Below are 6,000 nucleotides of genomic sequence, written 5' to 3' on the forward strand. Positions count from 1 at the left end.
GATGGCGGCGAGTGAAATTAAACTGTTTGCTCGTGTAAGTAAGGTGGTTCGCATTGTTAGCCTAAATAAACATTTTTGGACGAAATTGGAGGGTGTAGGGCGAAAGGGGGTGTTGTTTAATTCTGCAAAAGGACAGAACTGGACGAATCACAGAGCCGCGGGTCCTGCTGTCACTGCATGTCTACGGTAGATAAATGGAAAGTATTAACGCGTTCACAAAAGTTGCACAACACACCTTTCTCTTTACCTTTAAAATACATGTTTGTCGTTCGTGCTTTTTGAATAGAAATGCACTGTTGATAGTGTTGGGATACAAAAAGGGCAAAAGAGGCCTAGAGGGCATCAGATTTTAGATACGCGGTGTGAGTTTACATACATATTCACCCCTGGTACTTTCTGCTAAACTATATAGACCATAATATGGGCGCTTTCCATTCGACCAAAAATTCTCAAATTTTCGAAACAGGCACGAATGGTACGGAAATTTCCTAGGAAAGGTTCCAGAAAATTCGGAAGTTTTTTGTCGAATGGAAAGCGCCCATATATGTGCCTCGGTAGCCGGGAATTCATTAGCAGAAAAATCGGACACTCGGAAGAGCTAAAGTTTTCCTTTATTTTACCTTGAGCATTCACAATTATGGACGAAGCGAACTTCTACATCCACAATTAGGCGGTATAAAATAGTTAGCATTATGTATTGTGGCCTTATTTTGCACATTTCAGAGGCAAAAATAAGAGCGAATGTATGGACCGTCCACCACGACAAAACATGTGTCTGTTGTAGAGAGGAGTCCGCTGAGGAGAGGTGACCGTTAGTGGAGGTTCGACTGTAAGTCTATATAGTTTTAAAAAGAAAGTAACAGGAGTGAATATGTACGTAAGTTCTCAACACGTACCCATAGTGCCTTATTCTTGGTTTTCACCAGTCATGTGATCAAAACTAAAAATCGTAACCATTCAATAAATAAATTCAAGAATCTAGGATATGATAGATGATTGCTATATAAACAACCTCGCCAAGAATCAGGTTTCTGCTGTTGTTCATTCGCCCGTTATTCGCAAAAGCGTGTCATCCAAATTTATAGAGCTTTGTATGGAGACGCCATGTTTGTGCCCTTCGGAGGGGCACAAACATGGCGACCGTAAAATAACAAAAACATCCGTCCTTGAGTTTTGCTATTGAAACGAACATTTTTACTCTAGTGCTCCGACACATTGAAATAAATGCTTCTTCTAGTGCAAGCACCGTTTATTTAACAAAAACTAAAGCGATAACTCGTCTTTTGACCTACGCGACAGTCTTTTCTGGCCGCCATTTTCATGTCACGCAACGCAAAAGCTTGGAGTGCTCTGTTACAAAAAGAAGAACTCTGTCGAGCTAAAACATTGCCAAACGTCACGTTCCTACAGGGCCTTTTATCTGATGAAACTAAAACCTCAGAAGGAAGGATAATTTCTAATTTTGGAATATGACTACGTCACATGAAAACCAAGAATAGGCCTTCTTTTTCCATCCCAGTAATGTCCATGATGCATTTCTATACCAAAAGCACGAACAATATACCTGTATTTTAAAGTTGAATAGGAAGGGTGTGTTTTTTTATTAACGGTAATAAAGTCGAAACTTTCTACAACGGCCACCTTGGGGACAGAGGAAAGTGGCCTTTATGGCGCGTTATCAGTAGGGGTGGAGTATGACACCAATATTTTCTTGGGATTCAACATTTTTATCTTAAAAAAAATGTTCAGTGTAACGTACAAATACGTAACACAATCAAAATATATCAATAAGACAGAAACCAGACAGAAATAGAGATCGGTTTGGATCAAGTTTCGTGACCATGTCCAATAAAAAATGGGGTTTTGTTGACAGCGTTCGTCAGTTTTTGATTAACTGGCCGTTGTGAAGAAGTTATTTGGGCAGTCGGGAAGCGTTTTAGTGGCTCTCGCCGTTGTGGCAAGGTGGCCGTTGTAGAGAGGTTAAATAAGAGTGACCGTCCGCCGGGACCAAAAAAGTAGCCGTTGCAGAGGGGTGGCCATTTGTGGAGAGGTGGCTGTTATTGGAGGTTCGACTGTAGCTTCCATTTTTTCCGCAGAGAAAGAGAGAAAACACCCTGCCTACGCGAGGCGAGCAAGGGGCAGTTTGGATTCCCTGTCCACACGCCCCCCCCCCCCCCTGGGGGACGGGGCAGACTCCCATATAAAAATGACGGGGGTGCTCGTCGTACCTTTTAGGGGTTAAAAATGAAGGTTTAGTAGCCCTTAGGGTGTTGAGCCTCAAAAGATCCACAGCGGGAGCTTTTGCGATGCTTTTTGGGGTACTGAGCCGAAAGAAAATATGACAGGAGATAATGTGTTATGTAAGAATTGGTATCTCTAACTTCGACGAGCATTCCCGTCCTTCTTCTATAGGTGTCCCCCTCCCCTCGGATTCTACGTCGCCATCTTCACTCACTTTGCAAAACGTCATGTGTTCATCGACATATTTGGTACAGTGGCCGATAGTCACGCAATTCACATTTGCCGAATTCTCTGAGCTACGACCACCAAACAAAGTCAAGTACTAACTAGACTAAAGCCCAGACAGTTATTCGGACTGGCCAACAGAACGGCGAAGTCTGGAAACTTTGTAAGAAAGAAATCTGGACAGCGTAGTGCGATTGACGAAGAAACCTTTGTGGTTTTCTGTCTATCGATCTTGCTGCTTACGTTTTGCAAGTGGCGGACGACTGTTGGAACACTCCAAGCAAAATGATGTCACGGTATGTGTTTTGTTCAGAGCTATGTACCATATTGGGTGATAGGAAACGATCGATTCATCTATAAATCTGGTGGTGAAAGACAGGGGCAAGTATACCCATTAGAATTGCAAGCACACGGGTAAGAAATACAAAGGTTGAATCATCTTGTTTATTCCTCAACTTTTCGACAGTTGACCATGAAGTTTCGCCAACTGCTCACAAGTTGTTGTCATTATCTGGTCTCACACCAGGATTTCAAGAAATGCTGCGATGAGACGGTTATTTTTAAAGTGATCAAGTATACCTGTTTACATGAAATGGTTGTGCTCGAATAATTACGGCAAACATGATGGACGTAACTGCAATAGATTGATTACTCAAGTTTCACGTTTCTAAATGTTTTTTCTTTTTCCTGAAGTCAGGTTCGCCCGTGGGTCTTCCACAAAAATCATAAACCTGCCGATATTGAACGAATAATGTGTGCTACAGTTGTAACCTTCAAAAAGAAACATACAGTAGGCGGAAGGAAAATCAGTTTCGGGCGATATGCACGTGCCGGTGATCGAAATAAATTTGCATAGCATTACAATGTACCAAAAGCATCGTCTATTTTCATTTAACTGCAAATGCTTGCAAAAGTTAATCATGTGGTCAACCGAAAAGGGAAAAAAAAACAGATTACAAGCATCTTCATGGACAAAAAAGGCTTCCATTCGCTTATTTTTGTTCTTCATGAAGGTAGCTGACCAAGCTCCATGTTGGTTTCACGAATGATGAATTTATCAAAATGTACCACACGTTTATGTCCCTCGACAGGGTACTTTTTTCGGGCCGCGGAAGAAACTTTCACACAACATAATATAGAGTATGGGCTGTCAGAAAATTTTAGTTTCGACTTCAAATTCAATGTACCAGTGGGCTTTTGATGGTATTGAAATTAGGTAAAATTAGCCCTTTCGCTCACGATCTTCGATGAAGGTACTTGTATCGGCCTAAAATATTATAATACTTCTAGTTTTTGCTAATCAAATTAATGCTTTAGAAACAGCAAGACATGCACTATGAGCTACCCAAAGTATATTGATAGATATCATCGTGTTGATCTGTACGAGCGAAAAGAAAATGCACAATTTTCGGCCATTTTCGGCTGCGGCAGGGAGCTAAAATGGCGATTTTTTTCGGACTTTCCTCGATTTCGATAAAACTAAAGCGCTTCAGGACCTTTTGAATGTTATTTTCGAAAGCACCTCACTATAGAGGTTATTTGGGCAAAATATGAAGAAATCCGAAATTTCGCGACTGTCATCTCATTCTCGGTATTTACAGGAATTGGCTCTTAAGGTAGCCAGGTCACTTAAAGATGTAAGTTGAAATGTGTACCGAACAGTTGGAGAATTTTTATTCTTACGTTAGGCGTACATCGGTTTGGTATCATTAATTTAAATAATAGAGCACTTTTTCCGTGTTTCCATAGCCTCTTCTAAACACGAGGAGGGTTGGGAGACCATGCAAACATGGCAAAAGTGTCCTATTGCTTTTATAAAATAATTCTCAAAAATACGCGCGAATCTAAAACGTCACAACCGTGTTTACACACTATCATCTAAAAACACCTATCAAACAATGAGAACGTGCGTAGTAGCTCAGTTACGTTATAATATGCGCTAGCTGTTATCTTGCATTCAAATGGGTCAGGAATAATTAAGGCTGAAAAGAATACAAGGCCGTAGCTAGCACAGCGGCAAGGGGACAGTTCTCCCTCTAAAAAAACAAACAAACAAAAGCTAAGATACTGCCGAATATGCAATCGCTTTTCGGCTTTCTGATTGGCTAATATCCTCCTGTTTCAAACCAAAGATTAACCCATTCACTGAAAAGTTAAGTTTTGTGCGCTGCAAATGAATAGAGAATTTAATGATTGTTATCCGCCAAGTCTAATGGCTCGTAATTTGAACCACCACTGTTTGACTACTGCTGACCAAACTCTTACACATTTTGCTTGAAATTCTTTTAAACTTCTAGACAACGCGATTGCGTTCGTTTTAGCCGCAATGAAACTGAGCCAGCTGAAAAGCAGCCTGTATTATCCTCAGCCTATTAAGCGATCATATTCTACGATAGACTATTTCCGTAGCTCTCGTAACTGCGAGCAATAGTTTTTGATTAGATGATGAAAATCGGATTCTCTTCCGTCCCATTATTCAACAATTTGCTACTGAAGGCACTTGTTCCGTGCAAACTGTGCAGAGAATAAACGAGAGAATCCACATAATACACACGGGTGCTTTTAGTTTAACTCGTTCCCCTGCTGTCATATCACTTAAAGAGAAGATTAAGAGATTTTCGCCATGAACAATTTGTAGTGACACACTACTTGGCTGAGTTATCCAGCATGTCAAAAATATGCGTTTAAGAGCCAAGGTGGACTGAATTGACTCAACTGATCAAATTTCAGCCCGGCCTTGGCTCCTGTAATGGCTTGTAATGAGCGATCGTCTAGGGTTGAGAACTCTAAAGCTTAAGACCAATTATAATTTCTTCCCAGTGCAAGTCGCTGGGAATGGACGGACCATTACTGCAAGCCGCCAAGAGAAGATACAAATAGTGATTATATGAAAGATCATATATTTCAACTTTGGAGAAAGATATGAGGACATGATTTATCGTCGCAGTTTTACGCACAACTTATTAAAACCGAAAAAAACGAGGGTTCGAATCCCATTCAAGTCTGAATATTTTTAAGGGTTTATATTTCACAACTGCTCAGGTTGTGTATAACTGCGATGATAAATCATGTCTTCAGAGAAAATACTTGACTGAACCAAAATAACAATAATTGCAAGAACCGTGTGAGATACTAAAACACCTAAAATAAACAACTGGCACTTCCGGGATCTAGAAATTCATATCTCTTTTAACACTAAATACAGGTACTTAAAAATATTACTAATAATACTTGATCATGACTGATTGCCTGAGCCGGGCTGACTCGGTTTGCTGAGATCTCGACTTGTTCACACCAACGCTTCATCCGGCCAGCCTGACATAACCAAACCAAGTACTTCGCGCCAAAATTGATGAGCTCGCTCCGGTTTCACGCGGCTAGTGTAATACCGGGCTAAAAAGTCATCTGGGCAAACCGCGATATGCCAAACGACTCTGCGCTGTCTAGCTTCATGTAATGTCGGGATAAAAGTAATCTCGGCACACCCGTAAAAGCCAGCCCGTTCAACCGGGCCAGGGGCCCGTTTCTCGAAGG

This window comes from Orbicella faveolata, unplaced genomic scaffold, assembly GCF_042242905.1.
Source record: "Orbicella faveolata isolate gen_17 unplaced genomic scaffold, um_ofav_v1 contig_3, whole genome shotgun sequence".
NCBI lineage: Eukaryota > Metazoa > Cnidaria > Anthozoa > Scleractinia > Merulinidae > Orbicella > Orbicella faveolata.